This window comes from Mytilus galloprovincialis, chromosome 3, assembly GCF_965363235.1.
Source record: "Mytilus galloprovincialis chromosome 3, xbMytGall1.hap1.1, whole genome shotgun sequence".
Classification (NCBI taxonomy): Eukaryota; Metazoa; Mollusca; class Bivalvia; order Mytilida; family Mytilidae; genus Mytilus; species Mytilus galloprovincialis.
This window is the reverse complement of record NC_134840.1, coordinates 91,214,912-91,241,241: the sequence shown is the minus strand read 5'-3', so window position 1 is coordinate 91,241,241 and position 26,330 is coordinate 91,214,912. Positions and strand designations below refer to the sequence as shown.

Below are 26,330 nucleotides of genomic sequence, written 5' to 3'. Positions count from 1 at the left end.
GAAAACAAAAGGGCCTGGAGTGGTGTAATTTTTAATCTACACCTTTGTACTATATTAGTTATATATAAAGTTGAATTCTGTGATTCGTCGTTTTTACGTGATGACGGCTAACAAATTGGACCTCGTAATTTTAGTATTATAGATGTGTAAAATAACGACCTCATTTACATCGAATTTAAGCAAACAATGGTATATAATTTTTTTTATTACAAATTTGAATTAAATAAGTGGAACATAGCTTGTATGTAAATTTTCGTAAAAAAATCACAGAAGGATCAAAATTGCTTTTAGAGATTTTAACATAATTTTTTTATTAACCACAAAGATGGTCAAATGCTCTAGATTTCAGTGTAAATTCTTCTATAACTATCTTTTCTGAATGTTTAAATCTGTGTCCTGATAGTTACAGAAAAGAAAATAACAGTATAAAAATTTCTTTCTGGAATAATGAGGCTATGTTTCACTAGGTCACAAAAATCGGATATATCTATATAATTATAAAAAAAACAATTGCATACATTATTCATGCCAAGTTTCGTTAACATCGGCCTTGGTAGATTTCAGAGTCAATTTCAAATACTTTTAGTATTATATTCACTATTGATAGATATCACCTTTTTTCATCATATAATATACGGTATAGATTCAGAGATGTACAAGAATTCATTTAGGCAATATATCCGCCTAACAAAAATGCAGGCATCAGTATAATACCTCTGTTCAATAAATCGATTAAACTGACACAAAGCTGAGTCACAAACCAAAACCGAGGAAGACATATAAGCTATAAGAGGTAAAAAAAACGGAACAACATAAACACTTAAACTGCTACAAATAACCAACGCCAACAAACATATAAATGGAATATTTATGTTTGATAACAATTGCCATATTCCTGATTTGGTAAAAGACATTTTAAAAAAACAATTATGTGTTGAACCTGATGTTATGGCTTGACAAACCTCCCGTTTACCGTTATATGGTAATGGTAGAAATACCGAAAAATGAAAACTTTACGTGAACGGAATGCAGTACTATAAACGCAAGAACACTCAGGACAGAGAATAATATAATTAACGACAAAACACAAGTACACCATAATAGAATTATAAACTGTAACAGAATCTATGACAAATGAGACGATTTTGATTTAGAAACTATAAATTTCTTCAATGCATTTAAGCAGCAAAAAGTAAAATCTTAGAATACTGAACTCCGAGGAAAATTCAAAACAGAAAGTCCCTTTTCAAATGGAAAAATTAAAAGCCCAAACACACTAAACGAATGTCATATTCATGAATTGGTACAGGCATTTTCTTATGTAGAAAAAAAGGTGGATTAAACCTGTTGTATACACACTCCAGCTTCATATTGGATATACATTTTTAACTCAATTCGGTAATTAAGAGCTTGTAGCTGCTACTCAAACTTTATAAAAACGCCACCAATATCTGAGTAGAAAGTTGATAAATCATGGTCAAAGAACGTCTCGTCCTTTAAAGATTAACAGTTCATAGGAAGATACCAAGATCTTGTTGATAAATACTCTGTATCAACTTCACAAATTGTACACGCTGGCCTTGAAATATAGATGCTGGGTAGTGGCGTTCTTTATCATCTTAATAACGTGTTAAAGTGTCCATTTATTTGTCTTTGTAAATTATTTACCTTTACTGTTTAATCCAATATCAGTAATATTCTTTTTGCATGGCTCTGTTAGTATGCATCCCGCCATTGTATTATTGTGCTGTGGTCATTTTTATTTTATTCCAGATTTTCATTTTTGCTAATGTGTTTTGTATGTTTTGTATGTTTGCCATTTTGTTTTTCTTGGTTGACATATTTGTTTGTTTTATAGAAATAAGATTATAACACAATGTTGACTGCCGTATCCCTATTTTGTTTACTTTTTTAATATTATGTGGGTTTGTTTTGTTCACACATTGTTGTTTAAAAAATTGAAATTTATGCTACAGTCATACAAGTGAGAGCTTTATATAGCTAAACAACCAGGTTTAATCAACCATTTTGACATAAGGAAATGCATGTTCCAAGTCATTTCTTTCATCTGTTTGAGCTTTCGATTTTGCGTTAAATTTTAAAAATGAACTGTCTAATTTCTATTTTCCTTGGAGATCGTTATTTTCTGTTATTTTACTTCTTTCATATACCTTTAGGACATGTTTTCTATTTAACCTTATATAAGAATGCTGGATTTTGATGATAGTCAGTTTATTTTTATGAAGAATCATTCATGTTTTATCGGTACCAGGGTATAAACAAGTATATTCTTTTATAGCCTCTATGACGTGGCATTTCCCAAAACGTATGTACGTTTGTCATACCCTTCACGAAAACGCTTGTTCATTTGTGTGTTTAATCAAATAAACGGTTTTTTTTTTCTTATAAGACTTTGATACCGAAAGAATAATTGAACTAGATCGAATGTCCAATTTAACCATTTCTATTGCTATTCGGTGTTATTAAACAAAAATATCATGTGCAGGATGGACATTTGCGAAAAGTACTAGTTTTGGGTGGAATTCTCTCGACTGGTATTTTTTCAGGACAAGGCCTGAACATGCTCAAATTTACAGCGGACGGTGGATGATGTCGTGTATCATCAACATATCTGCTTAAAGACCGCTGAATTATCTGTATTTCAACTAGAGCCAGGACCAAATTATTTTCTGCAATGACTTAACGTAAATTGGGATATTTTGTCTAACGAAATATTTATAGATTATGATATAAGTAACAAATTTGAAAACAGTAAAACAATGCACTTACCAACATGATAAACGCAAGTATTCGATAGTCATTATTAAAGCATGTGTATACAATTAAAATGATAAATTTGTAATTTATACAATAATGAAAATTAAATGGGATATTAAGGCAATAACATTAATTATACAATGAATTTGATCAGTACATCTAAATGATATTAAACTTTTAATGATCCTTCCTGGTAATAATAATAAGATCAGCAGGTTTGTTGAAACAACACATTGATCAATAAAATGTAAATTTAAGTTGATATTCACCCTTGTATAAAGCCAAAGTATTCTAATGAATATGATCTGCTTTCATTTTTCAGAATAATTATTTCTACTCATTTTTATTGTGTTTATCTGAGATTTTTGGTATTTTGTTACATTACAGCTAGCGCTGTCGGAAGTTATTTTAATTTAGCATTAAAAATTTTCCGATTATCGATGTTATATTCTTCCATTCTACTTACTTCCACTAAAGCAATATTTTTGATCTATTTCACAATAGCAATGCAATATTAATATAAAAAAGGGGAAAGGGATAAGAAAAAACTTATATAAAAAGTCGGACAACTACTATAACCTTGGACAAAATTGCGTTAAACAAAAGAGCGTACACATGTAAATATAATATTTTGGTTGTAAGGAGTATATGGAGTAATGAACTATTTGTTACATTTTTTTATATTGTTAATGATACGATAACTGAATTGAAAATTGTAGTGATATTAAATACATTTTACATTTTAAAGATGGTATATATTAAAAATAGTAAGGCGTGATAAAACACATATAAAGTAAACATAAAATAACATAAATGCATTACAAATTGTGTTTAAGATCAAATTAGGATAGAAAGTACGATTTGAGAATAATGAAATATCACGCATCACAGACGAAAATCAACTCATACACATCCTAGGGATTTAGTTGGTTAACGTCAATGACAGTATTAGTTGGTTAACGTCAATGACTGTCGAAGAAAATATGCTTTGTGGTTTTTTTTTCAAAAATGAAAGTATCTACAAGCAGTAGGATAGTTAGGATTTAACCTTAATATAATAAATATGTATAATGTAATACATGGATAAAGTAATCCCTATATAGAAAATAAACGTGAATGTGTATTTATGCATCCGAAAAAAAACAACATTTGGAAATAATACAAATCAAGTTATGTTTTAATTGTTTTGATGACAAAATCGATAATTAAAAGATCTTTACCCTTACTTATAAGTGAGTCTGTTAAAAGGTTCGGCGGATCACATAGTGTTTTGCGTGGTTTAAGTACAATATTACCGTTAGATAGAGGATGTGAAATACCGTTTTTAATAAGTTTTCTTTAAGTACAGCCAAATTAACAAATCAAATCTATGTATCTATGAAAGGATTTAGTAAATGTTTTAAGTAATTTATGGTAACGAAATCCCTGACTTAATAATTTACCAGTGATGTATATATATATTTATACATGTATGCATCAATCATATTTAAAACAGTCAAGGTAAATATACATGTGTGCATTTTTTTGAAATTATGAGATACATTTTTTTCAGTCTTACTAAAATGCCGATCTTACTCGTCGATATAAGCACAACGACATCAAGATCTATATTTTGATTATTTGTTGTCAAAACCTGCCATAACATTTAGAAAACAAGAATGTGTCCATAGTACACGGTTGCCCAATCCGCACTTCATTTTCTATGTTCAATGGACTGTGAAAATGGAGGAAAATCTCTAATTTGGCATTAAAACTAGAAAGATCATAATTATCATAGGGAACATGTGTACTAAGTTTCAAGTTGATTGGACTTCACCTTCATCAAAAACTACCTTGACCAAAAACTTTAACCTGAAACTTGCACTTTCATTTTCTATGTTCAATGGACCGTGAAAATGGAAGAAAATCTTTAATTTGGCATTAAAATTAGGTAGATTATATCATAAGGAACATGTGTACTAAGTTTTAAGTTGATTGGACTTCAACTTCATCAAATATCACGCTAACAAAGTTTAACTTACATAGCATTCAAATTTTTAAGGGTAAATGTTTTATATTTTATGGAAAATAATTATGGGTTATTTGATTGATGTATATAAATAAAGAACAGGGACACAAGTAACAAAAACACATCTGAATTTGATCCTAATTCAACACAGGAAAACATGCAATTTAAGGAAGAAGAAATGTAAAAATAGCAAAGCTTACAAGTTTAAATACAACAGTCTCGGAACTCATCACTATCAATTAACCCATCAGATTGATACAAGTAAACACAACAAACAATTGTAGAAGGATGCCCCAATCGCACTTTCATTTTCTTTGTTCGGTGGACCATGAATTTGGGGGTAAAAACTCTAGTTTGGCATCAAATAAGAAAGACCATAGCATAAGGAACATGTGTTCCAAGTTTCAAGTTGATAGGACTTCAAATTCATCAAAAACTACCTTGACCAAAAACTTTAACCTGAAGCGGGACAGACGGACGAACGAACGGACGCAGGGACCAGAAAACGTAATGGCCATAAATGGGCCTTAAAAACACAGGACGTGGTAAGGTAAATATGATCCATCATTCATCCCTAAGAACAGCAAATGCATGTGATTAAAAGAATCTTACCAAATTGAAAAGTGAGAAAATGCCGTGTTAGTGAACATAATAGGTTAGATTAATTTTGCGGAAAATGATTACAAAAGTCGGTACTTAATTTCGAAAATGAGAATTAAGTAGTAAGTAAAAAGCCTTCGAAATTTTTAAGCAGACCATTTTTAAACTTATAGTTTTATGATTTTTGAATTTTAAGGTGAAAACCCGATATTTGAAATAAAAAAAAAAATGTAAAAAATCGCGTATTTGTTCTAAATAAACGGTTTTGATTAGAAAATAACATTCTGTAAATGATCAGTTATCTACCTTGGTACAACGTATTCAATGTCCTTATATTAAGACACTACATTGTCTTGTATCGTTTCTTTTGTTGACTAGTATACATAGTGCTTCTATTTTTGGGGGGTTCATTTGCATATCTCTTGTGAACAAAAACATAATCATGATATGCCACCGTGATATTTACAAACAATTAATTTCTACTAATAGAATACAGTATGGAAATCCAAGCACCTGTCCGATTTCAAAAATTATCTCGCCTGTGTCAAATATTCTTATTCCTTTCCGATAAGTAATTCTATATATATATATATATATATAGTGCTTATTTGTAGTTATTATAGCTATAACAATGAACATATTGTGTTTAGCAGCTTTATCTTTTCTGCAGCTTTATTTGTGTTCTGCCGTATCTATGAATATTTTCAAATCTTATGGCACAGCACCTGAATATGCTATCATTCTCATTCCAGCAAAGGATATACCAGGATCATCGTACAAACCACTGGGTAAGGATACAGTACTAGTATGTTCAATTAGCTGACTAGTTTATATGATATTTTGCTTAATCCAAAACAAACTTGTTGTTTAATGCGAAATTAAATTACTAGTACTTACAAAATACCCCTTTCGAATTCGTGCACTTTCCCGTAAATGTACGTTGTCACAATGCTTATGCTATTACGTAATAGTAAGAACCGATCATTTAACCAATTAATCAGTGTAACTCATTCGTAAAAAATCAACTCAAGATTGGTAAATTGTAAAAAACAGCATGAATAAAACCACATTGCAGGTCTCATGATTGCGTGTCCCTACCACGAGCACAGGATTCGGAGTTTAGGGGTAATACACAATCTGGTCGGTTCGGAGTTATTATAATGTGTCGGAGTATGGTGATATGTCGTACTGTGGACTAATACCTTGTGAACTAACGCGTTAAAAATCCAACTCAGCGTGACCAGCGGTCTTTACTTTAATACAAGTCAGTAATGTTTGCTGAGAAATAAAGCAGGCTGTGTACAAATGAACATAGCAACAATAAAAGAGTGCATAATTGAGAGCATTTCATATAACATTTTTCGTTATGCATATTATATTTGCCTTGGACGAAATTCGCAAATCCACCATCATCTTCTTTTATTCAATATTTTCATTGAAATTTACAGGAACTGATCAACTCATTGTTATATCTTCAATATATGCACACAATGTTTTTTAAGGCGGCAACCATTGTATCCAATTTTTTTTATCCGGAATTGGCTATAAATAAAAAAAAAAAAAAACAAACAATGTTGTTGCCGAACTGAATTTTGTTATATATACAAAGTGCTTATTTTGAAATAATTCATCAAATCAATTTAAAGTAAAACAAATTTATCTTGTGTTCATCATTTGGCATAGCTATAGATAAATAAAATATTATGTGCATATTTTCTAAATATATTGTAGCTGATGCACTAGTAAAGCAAAGTAACCAGACATTGATGGTAGTTGTCCTTGATGATCAACCTACTATACTACAGATGCCGCTAGCATTTGCCAAAGCACTAAGCCAGGTGATAGTTAATGGACACAAAGGGAATGTCTTTCTTGCCGCTCATGGCGATGGAGGTATACATTAATTACTACAATGTACTTCGATGAAAAATAAAGTCTATTATATACAATACGTTTAACGTAAAGCCCCAGTCACACTGTCACGTTTTATTCCGTTTTAAAATGCTACGTTTCAACAACGTTTTGAATAAAAATGTCCCGTTATTTTGAAACCTAGGGTTTCCTAGGTTTGTGCTGCGTTCTTATCACGTTTCGCTACGTATAAGAACGTTATATATATAAAGATCCACGTATCCACCACGCATTGTTACGTTTCGATACGTAGTAATCACGTTTTGTTACATTCCGCTAAGCTTTGATACGTATTTGCTAGGTTTCTACTTTGTTTCAATTTACGCAACGTTTGTTGTTGAATTTTCAAAACTTACAGGGCAGGTTCTGTTTTGAACAAAGGGTCACTACGTTTCGATTCGCTTCGTTACATATATTCCCGCTTCGTTACGCTTTCAAAACGTAGTAAAACGTAGCTCTTGAAACGTGACAATGTGACTGGGGCTTTAAGACATTGTAACTTAGAAAAGCAATTATATCTATCGTCACCTGTGATTTATAGACATTTATGAATGCTCTGGTGGTGTATAGAACTTTTAAATTTTATCTTAACGTATATGTGTTATAACAACCCTGAGTAACAACCAGCAACGTGTTCATTTTAAACAGCGTTATACTAGTACATTTTTGTTATTGCATGTTCTTATCATGACAGATTCCTTTAACAACCTCAATGTAAAGTGCCCTGATAGTTTCTATACAACTAGAACACACTCGCGAAATCGCGGGCATTTAGAGCTTGGTTGAAAGTATGTAAACTGTTGTAGGAAGAATTTTTGTATAAGATTTTGTGTCTGGAGAATTTCAGAAAAGGTATCAAAGCTCATAAGTACTTGGAAACAGTTTAACCCCGCTCCCTTGTTTCCCAGAGGCGGATTTAGGGGGGCCCAGGGGGCCCGCCCCCCCCCCCCCCTTTGGGAAAAAATTTGGTTGCTTATATAGGGAATCATTGAAGCGTGACTGGAGCGGGTCCCCTCTTAGGTCAGTCAGTGGGCCCCACTTATGAAAATTTCTGGATCCGCCACTGTTTCCAAAGTCCGTTATTATTATTTTTCTAATAAATTCCATTATTTTCGCTACGTTTACTATACAGTGTATTTGTTATTGACTATCAATTTCAAGTTTCTTCTCCTAGGCGATCACTGCTATATTATAAAGAGAGTCTCTATCAAGGAGAGACGACAATATGTTTAAGCCCTCCGCCAGTAAGCAGAGAAAACTATAACACATGTGATCGTTAGAAAGGCACATTTAATAATGATCGTGAGGCGGTAAACAGTAAAGTGAAATAACCCATCAATCATATATGTATAATCATGACACATGGAGTAAGGGAGATAATACAAATCAATACATGTGATAATCAATACAATACATTGGCGCAACTTCTTTTCTCCTTTACAGTCGCTCTCTTTCTCTTTACAATTGTCAACTAATCTATTGTAAGAAAATGATTGAAAATAAATGTTATCAATATGCATAAACTAAACACATAACTATCAATTAGAAACAAAATAATTCTGACATTTTTTTTCTCCTTTAAAGTCTATATCTTCATCGAATGCATATTATTGTACAAGTTGTTAAGCAAAAAATACTTTGCATATACATTGTAATAAACATAACATGAGCAGTAAATGAAATACAGAAAGAAATATGACGTATCTCTAAGCAAACAATTAACCCAAGGTGACGAGTGAGCATTAAATTTAAAAGGAAATGAAATCTTTAAACCGGGCTGGCGTTTTCAATTCGGAGCGCTTACGGAGAACGTTTTATTATCTTGTTCATTGCTGGAGTTACTAAGTGTCAAGTCAAGTTCGAGACTATTATCAGGTTGCGCAGTCGGCTCGTCCAGATTTTCAACATCGTCGGTATTTTCGCAAATAAGAATAGGCGGGGGCTCCGCACGATCTGGTGGTAGGTCACGGATAGGCCCAGGAAGGCTATCTTCGTCATGGTCATCTGAATCAGACTCCTGATTGTATACGTTTTGAGAATATCTTGGATTTCGCTGGACACTTATAGTGTTTAAAACTTTATAACATTCCGAAAGTTTTACTTTGTAGGACGAGGCGCAGAGTTGATTGCCTGAGAATTTTTTTATGAAACACCATTCGCCATCACGCGCTACAACAAGGTACCGATCTCGCAATTGGGTCTTTGACCTGCCGGTATAAAGGTAAACCAAATCCCCTTTAGTAATATCAGGGGTCGGACGACCGGGTCGACTGCATTTAGGAATTTCGCTAAATCCGTGATTTTTATTTCGGGCCTCGTGCTGTGCGCGAATAAGGTTCATGTCAGAAATTGGCAATTGTTCACGAGTAAACTGACTTCTTTGAGTCCATAGTTCGCGGGAGGACAATCCACGCCGGCGAAGCCTTGAATTTAGTCTCGCAAGAGTAATAACTAGTGTATTTTCAGATAGAGGAGAACGATTGCGTTCCTCATGAAGTAACTCGTCTTCGAGCTCAGCGATGGCTTTATTGGCAACTGGATTTTTGTTCTGATTTTTAACACGGCCAATTTCAATTGATATGTTGAGTTGCTTTAAATATGAATCGTCACATAAAGGGCGAAAACCTGGGCCCTGGTCAACTCGAACGACAACACTGACCCCGTTTAAAGGCTTTAAAGGTGTCAATAATTGTATTACCCCATCTCACTAGCCTGTTCGGCCGCCTTTGGCATATCTAAAGCGTAAAAGTGACCTTTTAAGACGAGGTTTAATTGGTGTTTCGACAAATGGTCCAACTTAATATGTAGAGCGGTGACGAGTCCGTCAAGAACGCTACGTGGAACAATGATCAATTCGTTGGGTTGAGCAAGAGGATCACAACGCCGAACAACTAATAAACCGTCTTTGGCGATTGATGCAACATTCAGGTAACGTTTGACGTCTTTGATGTTTGTCAGTTTTTTGGAGGGCCGAGTGCCTAGCTTTAAAAGAGCGTGAGTGCGCCTAAGATCAGGGCATTCTGATTGAATATTAATCCAGGCCGACCTGGTTGTGAAAGGTAAACGAAATTCGTCATTGAGAACGTCTTGAATGCTTACGGTTCAAACGATAGAATCTTCGGTACGCGATATAAAGCAACACACCTGACAATTAGGCTCTGTACAAACGGGTGCGTTTCTGCTTGCAAAGTCGGATGGAATATTTGCACGACCGGAAAATGGTTGACGCTAACCTGGTATCGGCTTACAACGGAAAGAAACGATGTGACACGCGGACTGGCCGAAAATTCACCGCGACATAGTTTTTCAAATCCCTGTACGCATGGTTTACTGTCTGTCAACACATTAGCTTGCAGTTTTGACTGAAATGTTTGACACTAGCGGCAATGGAAAGCGCTTCGATTTCACACGGTAGTCACAACACTTGATGTTTACGCAACTTAGCACTGAAAATTCCTGCTAAGGACACTTTACCGTCACGATTTATGTATAGGGTCGCTCCGATACCACAGACCCGTCTGTGACTATCCACAGTTGATCACTGCATTTAGGTAGCGTGATGGCTTTACGGGAGCTCAGAGACTTTTTGGCAAACTCGAAATGTTCTCTTAGCATGTCGGACCAAATAATTTTGTCAGCTGATTTCATACCACTTATTTTCTCTTCTAATGGGGCTATTAAGTTGGAACAATTCGGTATGACGCGGCTTAGCATCTTGAACGCACCGATAAATGACCGAAGACCCCGCACAGTGTCTGGTACGGGACACGAGGCTAGTGTTGCTACTCTGTGTGTGATAGCGGAAATTGAACCCTGTGACCAAATCCAACCTAGGATTGTTATCGATTTTGGGCAAATAACAGTTTTGCTAGGCAAATTCCTAATTTTTGTAGCGACTGAAGAACGCACTCCCAATTGTACAAAAGCTCCTCCGGGGTATTACCGCCACAAAATAAGTCATCTGCCAACTTAGCTACGCAACCTTTTTGTAAGAAATCCCCCACTATACGACACATTAGTTTCTTCAAGAGCCGTTTCGGAACCAGGCATTCCCATCGCACATGTATATATGAGAACTCCACGGTAAGGGGTCGCGACTCCGCAATATTGCATCGAATCTTTTGCCAGGGGGATTTGGTAAAATGCCCTCGTAAGATCAGATTTGATTATATATTTCCACTGTGAGATCGTACGGAGCGTGGAATCCACGTCGGGCATAAGAGAGGGTTGCGGCTTACTATATCAGCCAACATAGGCAAATGCCGTTATAAGTCGGAAACCACCGGAAGCTTTTTTGACAAGAAATGAAGGGTTAATATACTCGACTGAAATTCCGACGTCTTCGGGTTTACGGAACACTCCTTTACATTCCAATTCGTCAAATTTGTTTTGGAGTTCTACCAAATTATTTTTTGAATATTGTGGCATTCTACCTTTCCTTTGGGGAGGCTGGACAGGACCCATATTAACAGATGCTTCAAAAGGACCTATTTCCCAATTATAACCTTCAAAGTTAGGGCTTAAAACTTCACTGAACTTTCGCAGAAGTTCATTAAACTGGGTTTGGAGATCTGGACTAAGTAAATTATCTGGGTCTACAGAGACTTGTTTGAAAAATTGGGAAGTATGTGTTGTGTCTATGTAGTTTGCTGTTTTTATGTGACGGATATTGTCCGGAGCCTCTGGTGCGTTGTCTATGGTAGTCGTAAGTCGTACTCGACAGAAATGTTCATTTCGTTGTATGAACTGCGGTACGGACGTGTTATTCACTATGCGTATTTTGCCTGCGACGGACTGAGCAATTTGCGGACTGGGCCAATCTTTCGTACGAGAAGCGTCAGTGTGAGGCTCGATCGCGAGAATGCAATCCAATTCTATTTCCGATGGGATGGCGTATTCGCCGTACCATCCTGGCCAAACTACTGAACTTGCTGATGGAGCCCGCATAAGAAAGGCCTGTGTTCTACGTACGCGAGTATTACTAGAGTTAATTTCTTCGTTTGGGCAACCATACATAAACAGTTACCTTGTCGCGTATTACGATTTTATGTTTGCTAGGGAAAATCGCAATGTCGTTCGATGACATGAAAGGGATACCGGCGAGTATATCAACGTCCAAGTCGACTCGTTCACTACTAGGGCCTCTAACTGTAACTCGATTCCGTCTCTCGAAAGTGTGAAATGACATTCACCAACTATATTTAAGGGCATACGATACAGTTACAGGGAAGGTAATGACGTTGCTAACGTAAAATGTAATTTTCGCGACGTCAAACTATGACATATCGGGAAAAGATGCATTTTTCGACTGATTTTTATCATTCAAACTGATTTAATTTGAAAACGAGTGCATGGACCCCTATTTTTTAAAACAGCAATTTGTTTCATTTTGCAAGGAGATTATGTGACCCAAATTTTATAAAACTTTTTTTTAATTTTGATAAACATGCAGCAAAAAATGACGTTTTTTCCTCTATTCATGAACATTTGATAAATATAGAGTTATTTCGGAATAAAAATTGCATAATTTTTAATGATACTTATAAAATACAGAAATTACCGATTATTTAACAAAAAACAATTTGTGTTTATCTTTTAAAACAAAAAAGTTATGTCTTTCTTTCGAAAAAGAAAATACAGACACAAATCTGAATTTTGAGCAAATATACAAAATTTCGACCTCATTTTACTCAAAAAGTAGCACATGAAGGTATATTTTTTATTACATATTTGATTTAATCAGGTAAAAAATAGCCTATATGCAAATTTTCAGCAACTTGTAAATACAGGTTCAAAACTGTATCGTATGCCCTTAACGGGGTAACACCGTCAGCTTGTATCTAGTGGAATGGTTGCTTTTCTTGATTGTTACGCCGATGTAATCCGCGGAAGAAGCTTTTATTATATTCACCTCAGCACCCGTATCTAGTGTTAGCTCAAGCGGGAAATGTTTAAAAAATGCCTTAAAGTAAGGGGGCTGTTTAGTGCTCACCCGTCTTAAAGCAGATACAACTCTAAGCTTACTAGGACCTACATTATCATTTAAAAATGCGACTTGTTCATTATCAACATTGTCCTCAGACTCACTATCACCTACTTCTGTACAATAAGATTGCCTTACTCTGGACATATATTGTTTGTCTTTATCAGGTAAATATTTACAAGTACTTAAAAATGTTTGGACGGACGACCTGCTTGCTTACATAAAATACAACACTTTGTTTGACGACCAGTTCTTATACTACCTGTCTTTTTTTGCACTTCTGTCAAAATGTTTGTCTTTTATTGACGCCCGTAAAACCTTGGCATCAGTGGCTGAATGAATTTCGTCAAGTAAACAATCAAGTGCCTGTGAAATTTCAGGTTTCAAAGAAGCTAATGTTTTTGACCGTAACTCAGTTCCTTATCGCTGCTTCACTAGGTTGGGCAAGTCACGATTAATAAGTCTTTAAGTTAACCAAGTTAGTACAATCAGGTTTTCCAAAGAAGGCGATAGTTCTTCGTCGACTTCAGGTACTTCTCCGTGGTGATGAATATTGCCACCGGCACGAAGCATATTGTCTTCAATAAAACTAGCCAATCGCTGAAATAAGTCCTATGGACGCTCATTTGGTTCCAAAAAGATGCTATTAAAATCAAGAAAGTGTCCACCAGTAGACTGAAATCCGTAGTGTAGACGAATTGACTGCAAAATAGAATTAATGGATGTCGAATTTTTAATTATAGTGTTTCTTGAAATAATCGGATATTAATTAGCTATTTGCCCAAGCATAAGGTCCAAATGTGTGCACTCTTGGGCTGTTGTTCGTCGGTTAGCTTCGGCAACCGCCTCGCCATCGTCAGCAATGCCACGTAAAGGATTGGCGTTGGTTTTCTTCAGTCATGTAAATCCATCTACAAGGAACGCTGCGAAGTTTTGATCAAGAGACAAGGTATATTGCAAGTTTTGTCTCCATGCTTCAAACGGTGTTATTGTTTCAACTTTTGAGAGTGACCATTGTTTTGGAGCACGTGTGCCTGCCATTTTGTAAAGATCAGTTAAGTCCAACAATAGAAAATGTTGTCGTGTTAGTCAAAATAAATGACAAATTTGCCTGCTCACCGTTTACTTCTAGAGTGGAATAATGTTCAAATTATTGAGTTATTTGAGATGTTGGTTTCTTAAACCGCTGCCGCCACGCCAGTAAGCAGAGAAAACTATAACACATGTGATCGTTAGAAAGGCACATTTAATAATGATCGTGAGGCGGTAAACAGTAAAGGGAAATAACCCATCAATCATACATGTATAATCATGACACATGGAGTAAGGGAGATAATACAAATAAATACATGTGATGATCAATACAATATATTGGTGCTCTCTCTTATTTGCAAAATCCACTGCGTTACTACTTTGTTTTCTGTTATATATTATTATTTCGCGTTTCTGTATACTATGAACATACGTATTTATATTATAAATATCAAAGTACATTTAATTTTCTAAGTTTTTTCTCCATGGCGTTTGTCCTGTCCCCGTCCAAGGACTTCTGAAAATTATGTGTAAGCTAAAACTGACTGAGGTATAATAGTAGTGGTTCTTACGATCTAAAAACCACGATATGGACAACGCTCTGATTGGCTTATTTATTTTCCATTTAAAATTGTTATCTATCATACGATTGGTTCTCAATATTAAAACCGGTAGTCATGTATGACTTAAATGTCGGTCTGATGACGGAACAATATCCAAACACCTTTATTTTCGTTTTTCACCTAAAATAACCCAAACTGAATAGTCATAAGAATGGATGACAAATGCGACTTTGCATGGTACCTATAGGACACAGAGGCGGGATGATTAATTTATTGTGGGAGGAAGAGAAGCGACAAACAAAATGAGGTCTTCTCGTTAATTTAATAGTATAGATAGGTATTTGGAGTATTCTAACCTTTCCAGGCAAAACTCATATCTTATTCAAAAAAGTGATAACCATTCCGGATAATAAGCTATAAAAAGTCACGGAGTGCTAAGATATGAAACAATTCAAAAGAGAAAACTAAACGGTCTGGTAATTTAATATTACTACAATATTAAATAAACAAAAATGCCAAAAAATATTGGAGTGCAGTTTCCTTGCTTGCGGTATAAAGACACATGAATCATGTAGAATGCTACAGAGATATTTATGAGCGATCAACACAAAACACCGTAAAGGGTCTGCTGAAGCCCACCTCCGTGTGCGGGATTTTATCATTGTGTAGTCTGCTGGTTGTTGTCTGAAAGATTCCCGTTTCCTTTCTCTATTTCATTATGAATATAAGTCATATGATATAAGGAGATGTAGTATGTTTGCTTGTGAGTTAACTATCAAACAGAGTCCAAATAAAGCAGATTTAAGCAACTATATGTAACGTAATACCTTCAACAATGAGTAAACCTTAACCGTATTATAATTAGCTATGAAAAGGCCAGACAGATGTGACATAACTAAAAAAAATAATATGATATGCAGACGCTTACTACAATCATTGAAATACAGACTCTTGCATTTGAACAAGCACTTTAAAATGTGGCGGGGTTTAATATGTTTGTAATCACTCAATCCTTCCTTTCCCTGGGACAGAGATGCAAGAGCACAGCATAATAACAAATCGTAAAATGAGTTGAAAATGCTGTTTTAAGAGAAAAATACCAATCGGCACACATCAGATGTACGTAGTGCAAAGACGTTATCAGCAGTCATTTTAGCAATGTCAAAATATAAGTATCGATAGGATGTATGACCATACGTTAATAAAGTAAATTTAATGAATAACCTTTTGATAGTTTTTAGCACAACAGTGAGCGAACTGCACACATATTATATATATACGATTTATATTCAAGGTCAGGTAGTTGCCGCTTTTGGTATTCTTCCGAGCAGGTACATTGAAGGAATTGTGCTGTTTTCTTCATATTTGATAAGAGGAAGTCGGCTTAACGCTTATCCACATCCTATTTTGACTATAAGTGGTGATTTGGATGGTATAACAAGGATAACGAGAATTGTGGACACATTCGAGTAAGTATTGTTTATGTGAAAGTTAGTTTATACTTTTTTTTTCAAAATCTGTATTTTTATCAACACACACTTAACTTTTCTGAAGAAAAAAAACATATAATATAATGAATATATTTATATTTCAATCGACCATTTTCTACATTTGAAAATGCCTGTACCAAGTCAGGAAAATATGACAGTTGTCCATTCGTTTGATGTGTTTTGTCATTTGATTTTGCCATTTTATTAGGGACTTAACAATTGAAATTTCCTCTGAGTTCAGTATTTTTGTGATTTTACTTTTGAAAATAGGTATCTTAAAATGTATACTAGTTGCAAATATTTGCATAGCTAATCTAGCACGACTGTTTCATTTGACCGGGTAGTACGTACTTCATCAGCCATAAGATGAAGGAAAATGACTAGATTTGCTTTATGTTGTTCATCTAGAATTTTCAGATTGGCCAGGCAAATTTTCAGAAACAAATTGTATGTTTGTTTGTATTACTAAATGTTGTGTGTTTAGCGTAAACAAGAAATCGCAATGTTAAAGTTTTTGGTTCAATCGATCGGGGATTAAAAGCACGACCTCCCGCACTCAAGGAGGGTACGCTTCCGCGAAGCCAACCAGATGGTTCAAAATGGTAGACTATTTATCTTTACTTAAACAATACACAGTGATTCTAGAAATCAAAATTTTCTGAAAAGAGATGTATCTTTTTATAATAATAATTAAGGTCTTTCCTTTTTCTATAAGGAAAGACCTTACTGTATTTCTTCTGATTATTTTTATTCTTTCCGCTAAATTTCCCCAAAAAAGTACGCGACATGTTGAAATGATATTAAGTATCTAGTATCGATTGACCAAAAGCTATCTTGTGGTGAGTGCACGACCCAGTAACATTTCCTTTATAGCGGTTATCTCCCCTAACACCGAAAAACTTGTTATCATTCTAACTCCATAACCATAATAGGTAGAAAAAAAACAAAGGGTGGAATTTGTTCAGGAACGACCCGAGTTCTTCGTTTTATTTGGATCGAAGAGATTCAACGACTCATTGGTAGGGTTATGCCCCTTTGAAAATTAACCAATGTCTGTTGGCCACTAAAACTCAGGAACCGTAAGTTGTAGCCACCTAGGATTATCACAAATGATCATCAATTCACGTGACCATGAAAATTGACCTACGGTCAAAGGTCAATGTCATGACCTATATTTTGATCTTAGCTTGTTATCGAATTTACTCAATAACCGTTAAAGATGGCTGATAAAATGTAACGCAGAAAATGTGTGTCTTGTTAAGATCTACATTTGTTATGTAATGTTTAAAATTATTGGACCAACTGTTATGGAACTAGGGCACCAAAACTGTTTTTGGGGTCCGAAATGATGATTGTTTGCTTATAACTCAAAAGTGGTTAGAGATAGAAAGAAACTTTGAATTGAAAAAATGTTCAGCATAATACGATCTACAAAGTTAGGTCAAGGTCAGAGGTCAAGTCCCTAGCAACGACATAAAACACCTTAGCAACCATATATTTTTGAACTTAGAAGGCTATGAATAATATAAATATGAAATGTTTAATACTGGAAATGACATTTTTGTCCCAAGCAACGACATATAAGTCCTTAGAAATCACTTAATTTTTTAACTTTAAATACTATGAATAGTACATATGACATTTTTAATACTGGTAGTAATATTTTTATCCTTAGGAATGATTTTTGTCCTTAGCAACCACTTGTTATGAACACAAAAGTCCGTAGAAACCAGATATTTTTTTAACTAAGAAGGCAATTAATAAAAGAAAAAAGGAAAGACCTTTCCATTGTTCATGAACCATTGACTTTTTAATGGTCACTGTTTTTATTAGAAAAAAAATACAATATTTTAGGGAATTGCAGGGAGATGTTGCGCAAAATCCAAATCAGAAGTTCAGATCACCCGTTATTGTAATGAAAGGTGTCAACTACGGACAATTTGCATCCAAAGCAAACATTACATATGACTTAAATCCAGAAGTGTCACAAGCAGACGCCTTTGGCATTATTTTCAACTACACATATGCATTCATGGTAGTCACACAGAATGATCCTAACAAAAACATAGCAGCGGCTAAAGCTGTCCTAGAAAAAGGATACATAAATACTGAAACTTTATTGCAAGTAAGTATGTATACCCTGGAAGATACAAACATGTGTATTAATTTGGCATATTGTAACTGTTTATATTGATCTTGGTTGTTATAAAAAAAAAGTACATGGGCTAGTAAATGCAGCAAATAATGCTACACAATTTGTCATGGTTACTATTTATGTATGTTATTCAATTACAAATGATTGTTAATATATACAAGAGATATACGATTTTGAGAAACGATAAATGTTACCTATTGTTGGCCACGCGATTTGATACCATTTGGTATGGCACGACCTTAACTATAATATTTAAATATACGTATACGCACTTTCTCCTTGTTTTAGCCTCTTTCAGAAGTAAAATCACTAGACCAGAATTTAGAGCAAGTATCCCATTGGACGATAACAGCCCAACAACTTATAATCAATAGCATTACTCCAATATCAGTGGAGGTAAATTATTTCTTTATATCAGTATGAATATTGCTTTTTTTTTAAACATCAGTAAGGGTCATATATCAGCACATATTCTTATTTTTCAGGACAAAGAAAAAAGCACGTCGCCATTGTAAATAATGTTGGTGCTTAGTTAGTAAGGGTTTTAAAAGATGTTGATTTCCCGTCTCACGCCGGTCCGTGACTTTATTAAAGTACCTAAGCCTTATTTTTAGCCTGAATTTGTGGTATTCATATAGTCATTTGATAAATTCATGCTGATTATCAGGTGCATATAGATTCTTCTCCCTTCAAAATCTTTCTGTTTGTACTCGTCCTGGTTTCACTATATCTATCTATTTATCTATCTTCTTGTGAAGGAGTGGACTCATTTTTGAGTGTATATACTCCAGCGTGACTGAACAGCTAAAAACCTTCAAGTATGTACAGTTAAAAAGAGGTCTGTATGTACAGTTAAAAACGGTGTTTTAATTTAGATGTGGAGTAGTGTCGACACGCTGACATCTTGGATGGCGTGTCGAAAATGTTCCACAGACGAGGAAGCTCGGATATCTAGAGGTATGTTGTTACAGGATATGATGGTGGCTGGGATGAATGAATATTTGAAACAATCCAATCTGGTCCTTATCTGTCTGATGTTATTTGACACGGAACCACGGGTTCTGGTGTAATGATGGATGAGCAGGTAGTGAACAGGAACTTCTACAATATGGTTTATTATTTTGTAGAACATGATGACTCTGTTCCTGGCTCTCCTGTGTTCGAGTGGTTCCCAACCTAAATGCTGAGTCATTTTAGTCACACAACCCGGTTCCCTCGAGAAAAGTCCCCAATTGCGAATCTGGCAGCCTGGCGTTGTACATTTTCCAGTTGTTAGATTTGTTGGTGCTGGTAGGGATCCCAGGCAGCACTGGCGTACTCGAGGACGGGTCTCACTAAAGTTTTGTAGGCTTGACTTTTTACTTCCTGAGGACAACTCCTGAGTTCCTACGCATGAATTCAACAGATCTGGAGGCTTTGGCTGTGGTCTGGTTAATGTGCTCACGCCAAGACAAGTCCTTGCTGATGTATAAGCCAAGGTATTTCCCGCCTGGGTCGCTTTCAAAGGTGTGGCCATGCAGATGATTATCGCATATGGTGGGTTTGCGTTTGTTGCTGATATGGATGGTGGTACATTTTTGTGGGTGGAATGCTAATCATTTTCCCATTTTTCTAATTTATCTAGGTCGTCTTTCAGCTTGGTGGAATCGCTAGTGGGTCGAATAGGGCGATATAACAGGCAGTCATCAGCAAAAAGTTTCACGCTCGATTTCATCGATGAAGACGAGAAAGAGCAGGGGTCGCATTACTGTACCCTGCGGTACACCAGAAACTTCCTCTGCTTCGTCTGACATTATTTCCTCCACTAGGACATGTTGTTTCCTACTGTTCAGGAAGCTCTCCACCCATTTGAGAGTATAGTCACTGACTCTGTAGAATTGAAGCTTATGGAGAAGTCGCTTGTGTGGCACCTTATCAAATGCTTAGGCAAAGTCTAATAATATTGCATCAATTTGTTGACTATCTGATAGTCCACTTGCCAGTTCATGAATAGTGGCAATCAGCTGTGTCTCACAAGAGCGTTTGCTGCGGAATCCGTGTTGGGCTGGTGTTAAAATTGAGTGTTTTTCTAGATGTTCCATTATCTTCGAGTGGAGTATGTGCTTCATCTCTTTGGAGCAAATTGTTGTTAGAGACACAGGACGGTAATTTGCCGCAGTACTCTTGTCTAATTTCTTGAAGAAGTGCACCACATGTGCCATGTGCCAGTCATCTGGAACTTGCCTTACATTAATTGAGAATGGAAAGATGTGTGCAAGAGCAGGTGCTAATTCTGATAATAACTCTTTAAGGCAGCGAGACGATATCGAATCTGTTCCTGTTGCCTTGTGTGGTTTAAGTTTTTAAGAAAATGGCAACACCTGTGGTTCCGATGATAATAGGGCCATTTTGGGATAGGGACTAGGTCCCTTATCTGGCATTGTGTTGGTATCCTCCTCTGTGAAGACAGGTTAAAATTGGTTGTTGAGGATATTGGCTTTTATCTTCGAGTCGTTGTGGATCAATCCATCAGTTTTCCTAATTGGAGCCACACTTAAGGCTTCCTGTTTCCCACTTTTCACGAAGGACCAAAACTTTTTGGGGTTATGCTTTGCTTCCAGCCTAATGATGTCTTTAACATAATTGGTGTGAGCCTGTCTGATGTTGCGTTGACATTCTGCTTTAGGATGTCTATACCTGCAAGCGTCTCTAGTGCTCTTAGTGGCATTTGCTTTTTTAAAAACTCGGTCCTTGCGTCGTGCAAGTCGGTGTGTATCTGTGTTCATCCATGTTTGTCTATCGCGAGCGAGTGAGTTTATGTGGGATGTGATTGTCCATCAGGGTTATGACTTTGTCTCGGAATGAAGTTCAACAAGTGTTCATCTTATGAGGTGGCTGTGAGACAAAGTCAGATACAAATAGGGTGACATCTGCTTTCAGAGATGGAAGGTTTGTTTTATCCTATAAGCAGATTTTCCTTTTGGTAGGTTTTGCACGTTGTGGTTTAGCTAGTGTGTCAATAAGCACCGTGTCATGATCGCCAACTCCTGGGATAGTTTTGCACTTATTTACTACTAGTAAGTATGGCTTGTGAGAAATAGATTAAGTATTTTTTTTTCTTTTAGGGGTCATGACTATTTGTTCAACTCCACAGCGAGTGGCTAGTTCAAGGTACTCGAAAGGCATACGAGCAGGATATTTGTGTGACGTGATTGATAGGCTACTCCAATCTATGTCGGGGAGGTTGAAATCACCCGCAATCCAAAATTCACTCTTCGGGTTGTCTAATCTGATTTTGGACAATTGATCGACAATGTTTTTTCTTTTTTCTTTAGATGTGCAGCTTGGCGGACGATAAAATGCCGAAATGATTGTAGACTTAGTCTTTGAATGATGCAGTTTAACAGTTAATAGCTCTGAATCCTTGCTTGTGTGAACAGGTGTACATACCAAGTCGCTTGTTATTTCAAGTAATACTCCTCCATGAGAGTCGTCCCCGTCTCTCCTGAAAACATTGTAGTTATTTGGGAGTACCTCTGTTGAAAATATTTCACTGTTAAGCCAGGTCTTTGTACCGACAATTATGTCAGGATCAGCGTTGTCTATAAGCACTTGTGTATCTTTGTTACTTTGTTGCAGATACTTTGGAAGTTGACTACCAGTGTCCTAAATTTATGCTTTGGTTTTAAGCATGGGGACGGAGTACTCTTCTTTGGAGAGGAGGATGCCTGCGGGCTACCAATGACTGAATGAGAGCTAGATATTGTGGTGTTGTTTTAGCTCTAAGATGCTAATAAGTTAAGGCTGTCATAGGTGTTATCGTCAGCAAGAATTGAGTCGAAAATTCGTGTGTGATTTGGAGTGTTACAAGAGCTACAGATCCACGTTGTAGATGCATTGGCCAACAAGTTGTATTCCGGAGTTGACATTGAAATACATGATGTATGGACCCATTTGTCACAGGCTAATGCATGTTGACCCCATTTCACTGCCTTTTAGCAGATCATACATATTTTGAAGTGTATGGACTGGATTATACTCAACTTGACCGCTCAGTCACAGTAGGGTTTGGATTACACATTTCGGTTGTATGTATTGAAAACGCTCCTCCTTAATTGCTGTGTTTCTAAACCAGTTATATATACAATCAATGTTTTTGATATTTAGATGGATGAAATGATTTATTTCGCTGGTTTGTGCATTAGAGTTAATGGTCACAATATACGCAGGAAAACTGATATGTACAAACTGGGTAACATGGTTTTTTCACACTGGTACATGTAGTGAATGTAAACAAACAAAGATGGCGGCCACAATTGCCGGGCTTCCTTTGTCAGAGTTGATGACAGTTGATAAAGTTATTTTATCTGGTAATCGAGCAGAAATATGATGCAGTAATGATCCATGATAGTACGTAATTAAATGACATATGCTAAAATTCCTGGTAAGATATTGCCTAAAAATTGCATAAAATCCAAAAATTTGGGAGCTTGAAAGTTCGTAGCTGTTCCTCATGGCACTTCCGGGGTTTTTTTCCGGATCTCTATGAACTATAACCAGAAAATATTTGTAGATATATTCAAAATTTGTTTGGCCGTTGATTCAATTTAGTAATTTCAAACCCTGCATGTATACAGATGTAGTTCAGGTGTAATGATGACCCATGTGTATAGCAAAATATCTGTTTGGGATTGAGTCTGAATGTACATATTATGTAAAAAGGTGTAGCATGTGCAGTACGTCGACTGAGCATGCGCCAAAGCGTATAATACACGGATCGATAACGGTCTCCGAATTTGGATAGTTTCAAAAACATTTGCGTTTTCTGTGGAAAAATATTGTTTCAAAGACAAATTGTCATATCATAAATGATTCCGACTTTCTAATGTTTCAGAGGAGTTGCGACGCAATGAAATCGGTCTCTTTTTTAGTACTATAGAGGTTATTCCTGTCATTTAAAATCATCTTATTGAAGGAATGCCTTTTTTTGCTGTCTATTAAGAAATAAGATCCAAAAATAATTTGGTGCACACAGAATACTAGTAATAGGATAGCGTGTTATTTAAAAGAATGATAGAGGTTATTCCTGTCATTTAAAATCATCTTATTGAAGGAATGCCTTTTTTTGCTGTCTATTAAGAAATAAGATCCAAAAATAATTTGGTGCACACAGAATACTAGTAACAGGATAGCGTGTTATTTAAAAGAATGCACCAATTTTTTTTATGTTATTCCGAATAGACCCTTTTAAAGGAGTAAATCGTGACAAAATGATTTCTATGAACTGAAAGACAAATAACTTTCTGTCAATCAAAAGACGTGTTGCATCCTAAATAAGTCCTTATTTGATATTCTTGAAGTTAAGAGACTCTTAAGGTGGTACCTAACACTACAGGGAGATAACTCTGTAAAGTCAGCTAAACGTTTTAATTACATTGTGTTGTATAGGGAATATTAAGTTTCTTAATGATCAAAATTGGTGTTTGTCAAAATGCTATATAACCAGTGTATTTTTTCTGACAAAACGGTTGGTTCAAAATTTTGAAATTTTTATATTTTTGTTAAAGGGTCAAAATAAATACTTTGTCAAAATTTAATTAAAGTTAAACGAGCCAAATTAATTTTAGTGAAAGTGTTAGGTACCACCTTAATAGATCGGTGAATCTTTTTTTTTTTAGTTTGTAAACCACGAAATCACGGAGGCTTCAAAGAGACAACACCATAAACATAATTTTCGGGTTTTAGATGATTTAAAGATAAACAGCACGACTAAGATAGTGTTTACAAATAATCCAGCAGATGAAGGGATTCTACCACAAAGTCCAACTCAACTTACGGCAACAATGACTAGCCAAGATGCAGTTAAAAAGCTTACAACTTCCTCACAATTTGGAAACCCATCAACATGTCAGGATATAAATCAGGTATATATCTTACTTCTCCATGTAAAAGATGCAGAGTCAATATCATTGTTGGTAGAGTTTCGTGTCAGATGGTATTACTCTGGTATAAATATTAAAAATATCGATGATGTGGTCATTATCGTTTAATCAACAGTACATATTACACCAAAATCGTTGGAAACAGTGTATCTTATTTCTATCTCGAGATATATTAAAAGACCTTACCAAAGTTCGACAACACATTTAGGAATTATTTGTTTTTATTTGATCTCGTCACTGTTTTTTTGTGATTGCTACTTTATGTTTTGTGTGTACTATATCCGCGTCTGACTTACTTTATTATAATTTATTATAATTCAAGTATTTTGGTGAATTGTTGCAGGCTTTTTGTATCACAGAGTCAAAATTGGGAAGTTGGTGACACATTTGGATATTAGATTGAAGCTTCTAATTCATATTTACAAACATACAACTGTATTTGGATAAATTTAAATATTATACATTTTTACAAAGTTATACATCTTTGCATATTTCTATGGGGTTGTCAGTATCTGATGGACTTCTGGGTTTTGAGTATGTGTCTTGATATCTCCTTAGTTGGTGATATCCTCGGGGACTGATAGCAGCTTTATCGATAATGCGTTCAAAGAGCTTTCATGGAGTTTACCTTCAGCAGAAACACTTTCAAAATACGCAAATGTAGCCAGGCAATTCTTATTCTTAGTGAATATTTAAAGATATTTTCAAAATAATTTTGATAGGGAATTGATAGAAGATTATTAGCTGTACTCCTTTTACATACGGCTTCCAATGGGTAAATAGATCCACAGCACGCTTATATGGGCGAAAAGCATACGATACATACCTCATTATTAAACAGTTGATAAAGCATTCTGATTCATTGAGGTAACATGTTCATATGCATTTCTGTTAAATGATAAAATAAAAAATTGTTTCTTGAAGTTTTTTTTTGGTAATCGATTTTAGAACGCGCGTCTGGCGTACTGAATTATAATCCTGGTACTTTTGATAACTATCATAGTTATTATTTTACTTTAAAAATATATAAAAACAAATGTTTGTGATTGCCGATTCATGTTGGTCAAAGTTTATTTTTCCTTTGTATGCTTGTATGTTCTCACTTTTCCTTTCTGTGTATATTTTCGCCCATTGGTATGGAACAGTTTTTGGATCTCCTCAACATTCGGTTTCCCAATGTTCATGTATGCGGAAAGTCGTGGCAAGAAAACAGTAGAATTAACTCTATCGAATTATGTTTTGTATTTAATCAGTTTATCATTTCAGGAAGCAGTAAATTTCGCATATTCGAAATCTTCATCTACTGCACAAAGACGATATCAAACGGCGATGGCACCCATTATGTTCATGAACGATGTCAATGCTTCTACGTTTGACCAGTGGAATAAAGCTTCATTACAACTGATATATAACAACACTGGACTTTTTGTGGGAGCAACAAGATTTCGTACAAACAAACCTAACTCAGACCAAAGTATAGGAGAGCAAGATGACTGTACCTTGCTGTCTCCATATAGAGCAATGGAATGGATATATATTGATGCTTTAAGATATACGAAACCACAGATAACAAAAAGGATATCATGATTAATATAAAACCCTTTATATGCGTTCTTTTGTTTTTATTACTATATACTGGAATTTGATTGGACAATAAACATCAACTTCATTTCAAGGTTAAGTTGCACATTGTATTTTAATTTGAATTGTCCATTCAAATCCTAGTATATATTAAACAGACTGAAACTCCGCCTACCCATTGTTTGCAAACATCCTACAAACAAAGCAAGCAAGTTGATCAAAGTTGCAAATGTTTTTTTTTTTTTTTTGCATGATTTTAAAGAAAAGCTGTCAACAGATGCATCAGAAGCATGCATGTATTATATGCC

General features: G+C 35.3%; 1 long non-coding RNA gene across 1 annotated transcript; it reads left to right on the top strand.

The window, feature by feature from the left end:
* The first annotated feature begins 5,974 nt into the window (after positions 1 to 5,974).
* Positions 5,975 to 26,053, top strand: LOC143069364 (uncharacterized). Its single transcript, XR_012976372.1, has 7 exons — positions 5,975 to 6,174; positions 7,118 to 7,279; positions 16,170 to 16,344; positions 18,220 to 18,490; positions 18,809 to 18,916; positions 24,178 to 24,423; positions 25,708 to 26,053. It is a non-coding gene; the product is annotated as an uncharacterized LOC143069364 (long non-coding RNA).
* The last annotated feature ends 277 nt before the right edge of the window (positions 26,054 to 26,330 follow it).